Source organism: Mchenga conophoros, linkage group LG3, assembly GCF_057382185.1.
Source record: "Mchenga conophoros isolate Kocher_MC1m ecotype Shallow Benthic linkage group LG3, M_conophoros_male_GT1.1, whole genome shotgun sequence".
NCBI classification, from domain to species: Eukaryota; Metazoa; Chordata; class Actinopteri; order Cichliformes; family Cichlidae; genus Mchenga; species Mchenga conophoros.
In genome coordinates, this window is record NC_140528.1 from 45,655,078 (window position 1) to 45,667,639 (window position 12,562).

Below are 12,562 nucleotides of genomic sequence, written 5' to 3' on the forward strand. Positions count from 1 at the left end.
AAGAGGAGACCTTACATGTTGCACAATTTGTTTAGAGGAGCCAACTATCCCAGATCTGACTCTTTAAAGCTTACCTAAAGTGCAGTTTGATAAAATTTCACAGATAACGCCCACGTGAGCTGTGTGACTGTTCACCACTACACTGAAATAAGTAGGCTATTACTGAAATACACGTGCTATATCATAAACTATGATATAAATGTGGAGGTGCTAATAACATCTTTAGTTGTAAAGGACACCGTTCTACCTTTAGTCTCATTCATGAGCAGTATTAGTTTCCTTAGTTTCTAACAAGCCTTTGACAGTTAAACATAACATGACTGAAACACCAACATTAAAAAAAACACCACACACAAATCAGATGTTACTCTGCTTTTATTTTTATCTTAGTAAACTTTCTCTTTCCTCCTTTTATAAAAATGATTTTTAATGTTAGTTTTATCTCAAAATTCATGGTTAAGAAAAAAATCCAACACATATGAACACCAGGTAATAAAGCAAAGCGCATGGCTCAGTCTAACATGTGCTCTAGTGAGACATTAAACTTCACTAAAACAATGCAGTTATGAAACTTAACTTTAATCTGAGCCAAACTGATTTGCTCAGTTGTAAATAAAACAGTGAAGTTAACGTGACCCGACAGACAGAACCTGAGTGAATTAAGTCCAGTAATAGTGTTCAGGCTGTATGGAAGAGAAAAGGTGATCGTGCATATTTTTCACTTTCAAGTTCATTGTACAAACTGTTTTACCCTGTATACTGTATTTCCATATATGTTTGCACATTTCAATAAATCACTGCACATATTCCCTATCCTCATAGCAACATGTAAAGAAATAAGCCATGGCTCAAAGGTAAACTTACAAACAGAAACTTCAGTGATGTTAAAAATGTTGTTATTATTCTTGACTCAGCTACATGCCTCTTCTTCAGTGTTGTGTTTGTTTTACTAGTAACAATAATAAAACCTTTATGTTCAAGACACTTTATAATACCATGCTGTTAAATCACATCATCTGTTCTTTGACCATAACAGAGGATTACTGTATCAATTTTAATGATAACAGCGTTAGCATCATTGCTAATTAAAGCTATTCTCACAGGTGAGCTACTATACATGCTGATATTTATATTTGTCTTTACAATCTTGCTGTTTGTCTGTATCATGATTGTTAATAGCTGTTCTTTATCTTCTTGTTTTTCATGTTTTGTTTTGTTTTTTGCTCTTTTAGCTGTCAGTGACTCTGCATCCACAGTTTCAGTTTCTGCTCCTGTTTGATTTTTTAGTGCTTTGTACTGTGAGTGTTTAAGTATGAACAGTATGGGATGTTTGAAGTACTTTGCATTGTTGTTCTGCTAACAGGTGCAGTGCAAATGACTCAACATCATCTTGTCTTAGACTCTTCATGACTCTTCGTGACTTCTAAACGAAACAAAGTTGTTTTGTGCCAGATCAGATTTCATGCTAATGACTCACACATGCTCTGAATTCTGTTCTCACACATTGAGAGTTTCGATGTTTACAAATGTGTGTTCTCATCGATACTTGAGCAGCAGCTTTCTGTAGCCTTGAAGATGACTTACAGACAGGTCATAGAGTGCAGTGCTGATTACCAGGACTGTGTGCTACGTGTCTCTCATAGAGCACTCATACAGCTCCCCATTATAAGTCTGTGCCCACTGCACATACCCAGATTTCAATCATTAATCAAGTTATATGATCACAGGAAAGACTGTAAAATGTCCTAATTATTTACAGCAAAATATAAATCTTTTACAGTCTGCAACAAAGCAGTTTTTGCCTTTATGGGTAGTTTTCCTCGTCATTATCAATTGTGTTGTGAGTTGATGAGCAATAACAACGAGTACTAATCAGTAAAGGTGTCTTTGCAACATACTTACAACTAGCAGCGTTAGAATCAAAACGTGAACTTTCCTTCAAAATTTTACTATTACTGCCATCATAAAGCAAACTGCAACTTACTGAAACATTTAGTGGTAAAAATAACCATTAATTAAAAGCTTCTCAGAGTGATGAATAAACATTTGACATTTTCAGTTTAAATTTTCAGGATTTGGGGCTTCATTTCAGCCAGTGCTGTTGAGAATCCTGTCAAAATTGATACAATTGGAAATACAGAAAAATACTGTCAGGTTCTGATGCACCAAAGTGTTTGATTGGCAATTGTTTGATTTTTCAGCATAAAAATGAAGTAGAGCTCTAAATGTCCTACAGGAAAATATTTCTGAAAAGGAAATTACAGAAATACAGTTCAGGCTGTGTATGAACTTTGTTTTTCCATATACTGTACTTCCATATATGTTTCAATAAATCACTGCACCTATTTCCTCTTCTCAGCAACATGTAAAGAAATGAACGGTTGCTCAAGACTTTTGCACATTACTGTACATCATGGTAAACTTACAAACAGAAACTGAAGTGATGTTAAAAATGTTGTTATGATTCTTGACATTGTAGACTCAGCTACATGCCTCTTCTTCAGTGTGCCATGTTTTAGTTTGTATTGGAAACTTTTATGTTCAAGGCATCTCACCTCAGAGAACAGAAGAAATGAAAAAATATGTCAAATGTACCAGAGCATGAAATTCCACTTCAAATGTTTCACTGAGCTGATGCAGGTTGGTAAAGGCGTCTTTGCAACCTACTTGCAACCAGCAGCATGAAAAAAAGTAAATGTTCCTTTCTAAGTAACTATTATTATTATTATTCCCATCATAATGCTACTGCAACAGTAACAAATACTGAAAACGTTTAATCATGAAGATAAAAATGAAAAGATTTCAAACTTGTCTTAAACTATTTATTTCAACAGACATTTTGAACATTGTCAACAAGTTTGAACGATTTCAAGAAAGAAAGAAAAGAAAGAAAAAAACTGTAGCAGTAATGTCCTGATGCTCAGCTGTGTGACGTCAGTGTTTTATTTACAGTTTGTTTGTTTTTTTCCCCAATGCAGTGTTGGCAGCTTTTCAGGTCCTTGTCCCAGTTCTGCACTCCTCTCCTGCACCTGCACCTGCTCCTGCTCCTCTCTTCCCTCTCCAGGCTTCACATAGAAATTTGAGGCTGTTATTAGTGATGACTGCCAGCCTTACCTGATGCAGTCCTCTGAACATGTCCCTCCACCCCTCTCCTTAACACCCCTCACGCCTCTTTGCCTCCAGATGTTAATAGTAAGAAAACAAGTACTAAAAACAAACATATAAAGTATATATTTAAACTGAAAGTCAGAGAAACAAACATCAACAACCAGGAAGCAGCTTCACCTCTGATCACACATCATTGAACTTTTACAGCCCTGTGTCCCTAGTAGGTCCCTGAGGTCATGTGATCAGGGCCTACTTGTTATTCAGCATACAAGGCTGAAAACCAAGGGAGACAGAGCTTTTGCCACTGTGGCTGCCAGACTGTGGAACTCTCTTCCTCACAACTTAAGATCTGCGGACTCAGTGATCACTTTTAAAAAACAACTAAAAACACATCTTTTTAGAATTGCATTTTGTTAACTTTTGTCTGCTTTTTGTTTTATACCTTGTGAAGAACTTTGTGATCTTTTATCTAGAAATGTGCTAAATAAATAAAATTTTGCTTACTTACTTACTTATACACTCAACTCTACTCACTCACCTGGAGGATCAACTCTCAGGTAGATGATGCTGATCGAGGAGTCTTCAGATGAGCTCTCCTGCGGCTTGTTAGTCTGTTGACACGACACTCGTATGTTCCAGTGTCATTAATGGTCACATTCTTCAGAATCAAAGACACGTCTCCCTCCTTCATCTGTCTGTCCTGCAGATCCACCCAGTTCTCAAAAGATGGATGCTGTTTAGCTAGATCAGGATGATCATCCAAGTAAAAAAACACATATTGTTCTTCTATTTCAGCCCTGCTCCACTCTACAGCTGTGTGCTGGGTTGTTTGGAGCTCGACATGGTAGAGTGACATTCTGTCCGATGGTGGCTGTGAGGTTCACGTGGACTGAAGGAGAGAGAAAACAACACAGAGCAGAGAGGACGGATTCACAGCTTCAACAATATTAAAGACATCAGAATCACGTGTTTTCTGAATGAAACAAGCAAACTAAAAACACATGATGGGAGAGATGAGCAAGCATTTTCTTTTCAGCAAGTGGATGAGTAACATTGCTGCCTTATTCAGACATAGATCTCTTATAGGTTGATCACATATTAGGCTAATGTTCCTCACAGCTTCATTCAAACATTTCAGCAGATAGTCTTTAAAACACCCTGAGCAAACTGTTACTGTACGTTTGTGTTCTGATGTGGAAACTCTAGAAATATGTCCACTCTTCAAACAAAGCCTTAAAAAGAAGTATGACTATATATATATTAGGGGTGCAACGATACACAAAATTCACGGTTCGGTTCGATACTTTGGTGTCACGGTTCGATATTTTTTCGATACAAAAAAATGTTCATGCCTTTTTAATTTGTCATTTATTAAAATTATAAATATATATTTTAACTGAAAAGTACAGTTTTTAAATTTAACCCTAACCCTTGTGCGTGTTTTTTATTTTGACAGCGAATGCGCACCTGCGGACCACTTATGTGCACCCCTGGTTATTTAGCTCATCATATTGCAGCCACAGAAATTCTTTTGTCCATGAAACCATAAAGCTGCACTTTCTTTTTGCCTTATAGTCTCATTTGTCATAACTTCTCCGTTTTGTGGTAAGCTTTTCTTTGGCTGTCACTTCTTCACCCTGACCTGTCTTATTTGGCTCACCAGAACTAAAATATATATCCTGCTGCTTTTACACACGCACTCACATAAGCTCAGCGATTCTCTGCGCGATCAACCTCTCACATTTTTAAGCTTGCTGAGGGAGATTTCACTTGTCATGTTTGCGTAGTAAGCTAACGATTAATAGGACGATGTCAGAGGAATTGGTGCACAAATTATCATCACTCACAGATCAGTGCTGTCGCTCTCTACACACAGTTCGCTTGATTGCAAAGTGAAAACAAAAAACAAGCGCAAATTCAAACGCGATTTCAATATGTCACATATTGACAGTGGCTCACCGATGCCAATGACATAATTACCCAGCTACATTTCTGAAAGAATGCAAAAGCATTGACATATATTTTTCCTTCCTACAATAGCCCGACGGGCAGGGCAGAGATAGATTTTGGTAGCCCGACTGGAAAAATCGCTAGCCCCGGGACGTCGGGCTAGCGATATTGCGAGCCCTGTATCTGATTGAGGAATCACTCATCTTTGGAAAAGAGAGTTTATTACAGAGAAATGGTTATACTATAAGCTTCTTCTGGGCTATATTCTCAGCAGCATATTAAACATATCAGGTCTCCATAAGGAGAATCCTGTGCTAACGGCTGTCTAAATGACTCGGGTAAAGTTTGTCGCATGCATGCTTGTTGTTTTTGTCTGCTTCCACTTGTCTTTGCACTAGGATGATGTAAATGTGCAGTCATATTCGTTGTGTTCCCACTAGTGCTTTCAGGTTAATCTCGTTGAAATGACCTTAACGCCACAACACGGCAAATCTCCGTTAACAAGCTACCACCGATCGCCCCGTGCATGGGGCTAGACGGCGAACACGTTAACTAGCAAACTGCGCTAACGCACTAGTTCCCACCAGAGATGGGCAGTAACGCGTTACTTGTAACACGTTACTGTAATCTGATTACTTTTTTCAAGTAACGAGTAAAGTAAGGGATTACTATTGCAAAATCGGTAATTAGATCACCGTTACTTTCCCGTAGGAACGCTGCGTTATTTACTGCGTTACTAAAACCGTGATTTTTTTGCGAGAATGTCTCATGACAGTGACGTAAGTGAGTGCGCCGTTGGTGACAACAGCCGTGTGCAGATCAACAATGGATCATATATCGATTGTGGGAGAGAGTATGAGCGTGCAGCGTTTAAAGCGTGGAAGTACTGACCTTATTTTGAGTTTGATTCCATAAAAAGTGACAAAAACATTAGCGTCCGTTGTGCGTGGGAAGAAAACTTTTTACAGCGAAAAAAACCCCTAAACTTCCAAGCAAGCGCCGAGTTCGCAACGACGTAATGGGAAACTCACAGAGAAACTCGCGGATTCTTCAACTGACCGCAGCACACCTGCACCAGGGTAAACCTCCGCCAAACCCATCATCTGTTCTTTGACCATAACAGAGGATTACTGTATCAATTTTAATGATAACAGCGTTAGCATCATTGCTAATTAAAGCTATTCTCACAGGTGAGCTACTATACATGCTGATATTTATATTTGTCTTTACAATCTTGCTGTTTGTCTGTATCATGATTGTTAATAGCTGTTCTTTATCTTCTTGTTTTTCATGTTTTGTTTTGTTTTTTGCTCTTTTAGCTGTCAGTGACTCTGCATCCACAGTTTCAGTTTCTGCTCCTGTTTGATTTTTTAGTGCTTTGTACTGTGAGTGTTTAAGTATGAACAGTATGGGATGTTTGAAGTACTTTGCATTGTTGTTCTGCTAACAGGTGCAGTGCAAATGACTCAACATCATCTTGTCTTAGACTCTTCATGACTCTTCGTGACTTCTAAACGAAACAAAGTTGTTTTGTGCCAGATCAGATTTCATGCTAATGACTCACACATGCTCTGAATTCTGTTCTCACACATTGAGAGTTTCGATGTGTTTACAAATGTGTGTTCTCATCGATACTTGAGCAGCAGCTTTCTGTAGCCTTGAAGATGACTTACAGACAGGTCATAGAGTGCAGTACTGATTAGCAGGACTGTATGCTACGTGTCTCTCATAGAGCACTCATACAGCTCCCCATTATAAGTCTGTGCCCACTGCACATACCCAGATTTCAATCATTAATCAAGTTATATGATCACAGGAAAGACTGTAAAATGTCCTAATTATTTACAGCAAAATATAAATCTTTTACAGTCTGCAACAAAGCAGTTTTTGCCTTTATGGGTAGTTTTCCTCGTCATTATCAATTGTGTGGTGAGTTGATGAGCAATAACAACGAGTACTAATCAGTAAAGGTGTCTTTGCAACATACTTACAACTAGCAGCGTTAGAATCAAAACGTGAACTTTCCTTCAAAATTTTACTATTACTGCCATCATAAAGCAAACTGCAACTTACTGAAACATTTAGTGGTAAAAAATAACCATTAATTAAAAGCTTCTCAGAGTGATGAATAAACATTTGACATTTTCAGTTTAAATTTTCAGGATTTGGGGCTTCATTTCAGCCAGTGCTGTTGAGAATCCTGTCAAAATTGATACAATTGGAAATACAGAAAAATACTGTCAGGTTCTGATGCACCAAAGTGTTTGATTGGCAATTGTTTGATTTTTCAGCATAAAAATGAAGTAGAGCTCTAAATGTCCTACAGGAAAATATTTCTGATGATACCTAAAAGAAATTACAGAAATACAGTTCAGGCTGTGTATGAACTTTGTTTTTCCATATACTGTACTTCCATATATGTTTCAATAAATCACTGCACCTATTTCCTCTTCTCAGCAACATGTAAAGAAATGAACGGTTGCTCAAGACTTTTGCACATTACTGTACATCATGGTAAACTTACAAACAGAAACTGAAGTGATGTTAAAAATGTTGTTATGATTCTTGACATTGTAGACTCAGCTACATGCCTCTTCTTCAGTGTGCCATGTTTTAGTTTGTATTGGAAACTTTTATGTTCAAGGCATCTCACCTCAGAGAACAGAACAAATGAAAAAATATGTCAAATGTACCAGAGCATGAAATTCCACTTCAAATGCTTCACTGAGCTGATGCAGGTTGGTAAAGGCGTCTTTGCAACCTACTTGCAACCAGCAGCATGAAAAAAAAAGTAAATGTTCCTTTCTAAGTAACTATTATTATTATTATTCCCATCATAATGCTACTGCAACAGTAACAAATACTGAAAACGTTTAATCATGAAGATAAAAATGAAAAGATCTAAAACTTGTCTTAAACTATTTATTTCAACAGACATTTTGAACTGTTACAATGTGTTTGTATTCTGATGTGCAAACTTTAGAAATATGTCCACTCTTAGTGGACATACTTAGAGTTAGTGTTGATGAAGCTGTGTGTAAATGGATGAAATGCTGTAGTTTGTCTCTGTGTTGAGGTGGATCAGTGATCCTGCAGAGTCCTGTCCTCCCTGTGATGGAGGGAGATGACATCACTCTGCTCTGTAAAACAAAGACCACTCCCTCCAACCTCCCAGCTGCTTTCTATAAAGATGGCTCCCTCATCAGGAAGCAGCCTACAGGTCACATGACCATCCAGCATGTTTCCAGGTCTGATGAAGGCCTCTACAAGTGTGACATCAGTGATCATGGAGAGTCTCCATCCAGCTGGATCACTGTCACAGGTGAGGAGCTTCACTGTGATTTCACCTTCATCTACACATGTACATAAACAGGTGGGATTCTCTCTCCAGGTAAACCTTAATCCACAACCCCACTCTCTTCCTCAGCCACATCCCTTGAATCCTTCTCCCTCCACCTTGTGTTCAAAGTGGTCCTCCACCTGGCAGTGTCCTGCATGTACTCTCCATCCTCCTTATGGTGTCTTTATATTGACACAGAACAACAGGTAACACCCTGTATTATTCACTGATCAGTCAATATGCTGATGATTAACTCCTCTCTATGTGTGAACTCTTCATAATTAACTAAAATATTTTATGTTTTTTTTTTCATTTTAACTGTTTTAAATGAAGCAAATGAACCAGTTGTCTCCAAAGTGATAAAGCCATCTACTCAGTCTGAGCAGGTACAGAGTCAGGCTCATGATGACGTCATTGCCGCTGTCACCACAGAGCACTGCTTCTAAGCTGAACTGAATTGGTCTATGATTTGATTCTTTAACTCTGTATTTTTTCTGTTTATTGTCTTTTTGGATCTTTCAGGCTTACATGATGATCATCTAGTTTCTTTTTCCATCTACTTTCTCGTATTTGCTTCTGGTTTTACATTTCTGTATTTAAATATGCTCTCCAATTTGGTTGTTCTTTTTTAGATACCTTGTTATTACTGTAACATGACATGAAAATGAGCCATTTCTTGATTTGGAGCCCATGAAGAGATATGTATGTTAGGAAGAGGGGACACATTTTCAGCAAAAATACAAAATATGTGACAATTATTTTCTGCTTTAATGTGTCCAGTTGATATTATCTCACATGATATGGAGATGTGGAATCCACTAATCATAATATGCTGCACTAATAGCACAACATAGACACCACATACACAACACAACCTCACTAAGGACAAGAAGGTTGATGGTTCAATAGAATCAAAGTTGTGGCTTTAAATACTATTTTTGTAAGTGACAAAATTAGTAAGAAAGCAACATTTTCTATCCAGCTGCTACATTTGGAACATAAAAAAATATCCATGCTTGATGGTAAGTTAATGCTAACTACTATTTGCTAAAACAATACATTTTTATATGAAGCCTGAGTCACATGAGAGTGTAAACAGGACAATGAGACAATCTTTTTCGGACAGGGAAAAACTGACTGCAAATTATCACACTCATGGTCCCCTGTCTTTAAAGTGACCATTGCATGGGGGCCCAGCCCTGGCGCAGGGTGCCGCCAGTGCATCGAGCCACCTGGGGGGCTCTTCAACTGGTGGGGGAGGTTGTTACATCTTGCAGGAGCTCTCCTCTCTTCAGGAACTCACTCTGCAGGAGGGGGAGATACAGGAGAGGTGGAGGAAGATCTCAGCCTGGGCGTCTATTGTCTTGTGTAGTCTGGAAGATGAGTGGATGACGGGGTGGGTGCAGTTTTCTCTGTGGTGGGGTCGGGTGGGCTGTCCCGGGCTCTGTAGGACCGGGCGGCGCTGCTATGATGGGCCCCGGTCCGGATGGGCCTGGGCCCCCTTTCCCTGGCGGGTTGCAGAGTATTGGGGTGCCTACTGGGGTCAGCGGGGGAGCTAGCCCCAGGGAGGGGTCACTTGCCCCTCCCTTCCTTCCCTCCCCATCTCCAGCTGCCTCCCTCTTCCCGCTCCACCACAATCACCCACACATGCAGGGCCTTGGAGTAGGGGTATGTCACCAGGGTGCTGGCGAAGCATCCCCCCCTCTGTCCCCTTCTGGCTTCTTGTGCCTCAATTTTATCTCACGACTTAGACATTGACATTACTCACACTCTCATAACACATACATATAGGATCTTGGGGGTGGGCACACTACACGGACTCCAAATTACCATCAGGGTGTACACCCCACCCCTGGCGTCGTTGCCCACCTCTCAATTTTAAGGAGGAGGAGTTGGCCGTCCGACTGGGGTTTGTGGGCCCTACCTGCTGCTGCAGAGTCGGGGCGGTCTGCTGGATAAATTTTGCTTAATCAAGATTACATATCCTTCATTTTTATTCTATAATAATCGGATTTCATTTTGCATGAGCAAACAGACTCGGAAAAAGAAAGGGGAAATACACGCACTTAACATGTTTATTGAACAGCTTGAAAATTCATGTTAACAAAAAACTGTAAATATTTATCCACTCTCTCTCTGTCACTCTTGGGGTCATTTCAAGTCCTTGAAACGAGGAACCAAAGCTATGTAAAGCGCGTGTTCTCAACGATATTAATAGGTCTGCAGTTTGTTGCAATCCAGCTGGCATTGTGTCAGTCAATATTTCCGAGGTCGACTTACTGAGTCCCAGATGCTCCGTGAGTAGTTTTATCGCAAGCTGGGTGACGTGTTAGCCAAAGTCCTAGCAGCATCCCTGAGTTAACGTATGCTTTGCATCAATGTGATATTTTAAGCTTGAAGTGCTTCGGTGAAAAGAAAATTCCTTCTTGCACAATGTGCATAATACTTTGTTGGTCAACTGTTCAGTCTTGTTATTTTTTAATACTCAAATTTCCCATCGAGAGGGCCAACGTGTGTTTATTATTTTCCAAATTGAATTGATTGGTTCAGCTGCCCATCACTACCAGATCAACTGCCCATTGACAGAAACATTTCAGGGATTTTGAGTCATTCTGCACTCCAGATGCTTTAATGTGTTAATTTGGACAGCACTAATTGTTACATTACAGATCTTTTTTTTAACAATGTAATGTTTGGGGTGTTTTTAGCTGCTAGATGTTCAGAATGCACATACTGTCCTAGTTTCTACACCACGGTTGTCACGGTCTGCAGCAGACCGTATGGCGTGTGAGAGGAGGACCAAAATGCAGCCACTGAAGGAGAGACGGTATTTTTTAATACAAAAATAAAATGGCAGAAAGTAAACTGAAGCCTAAACAGGAAAACTAACTGAGATAACTATGAATGGACTATGAGGATGTTACTAAAAAGACATAGAATAACCTAAACTACTCTTAAAACTCAAGGCAACCTGAAAATAATACTGGAACATCCTTTCAACATCCATAAGGAATCACAAATATAACAACAAACTCAAAGTGCTGGGTTGAGTTTTTAGACCTGGAGCTTTGATGAGAACCCCATTTCCATCTTCTGATGCTCATGTCAACGATGTCATCCGTTCATGGCTCAAATTCTTGAAGGAGATACTTTCAAAAAGAGAACTAATTTCAAGCTCGCTGCAGTCATTTCTTCCAGTTTCTTGTCATTGTAGTAGAAACTTAATAACAGATATAACCTATAACAGACCGAAATATAATGAGTTCAGATCTACTTTACTTTATCCAGCTAACTCGTTTATGCCTACATCTAAAGAATACTTTGCATCACATCACAGTTTTTCTCTATTTATCTTAAGCTTCAAAGATATTCTAGTGCTCAAATTACTTGTGGATGTGAAAGCTCAAAGTTAAGAATCATTACTTCTCACGGCTAGCCATGGTGCTTCAGAGTAACCCAAGGTTGGTACACCTGTTATATATTTATGCTGCCAAACCCTGTTCAGTCTGAGGGCAACCTGTCAGCACAGCCACCTTAGGGATTTTGCCCGTGCAGCTGGTTTTCTTAAAAGTTTGACCTTTTCCACTAGCCTTCCAAATAGGCCCCTGTGCTCCTAACACAAACTACTCATCCTGAAGTGCATAGCGAACAGAAGCTTGCGTAATAAAATTGAAACAGGAATATAAACAACCCTGAACTGTGTAAATGGAAAACAATGGATGGATGAAAATGTAAACAGAACCAGAGGAACCACAGCAAAAAAGAAAAAGAACAAACAGAAGTTGAGAAAAAGTCACTCCATTCATGGCCCTAACCAAATGAATCTGACGCTAAAAGAAACATGTATTTGTCTCCATGAGGAAATTGGGTTGAAGCAAAAATGAAACAGTCCCTTAAATACTTTCTAGGCTTGGTAAGGAAGTTCCCGACAATTTCCTGGTTATTTCTAATGGATTTTTTCTGTGCCTCAGAGGCATTTCCAAACCAACAAATAACAAGAAAAAGTCAGCACACTTTTAATAAAACCCCACTGGAACATGTGGAGCACTTTGGAGTTCACATTATCACATGAAATATATTCTCTGTTATGCCTTACTGCTCAGGCAGTCAATCTAATTTCAGTCTGTGTTCAAAGCACAACTCCATTACTGTAAGTGGGCATGG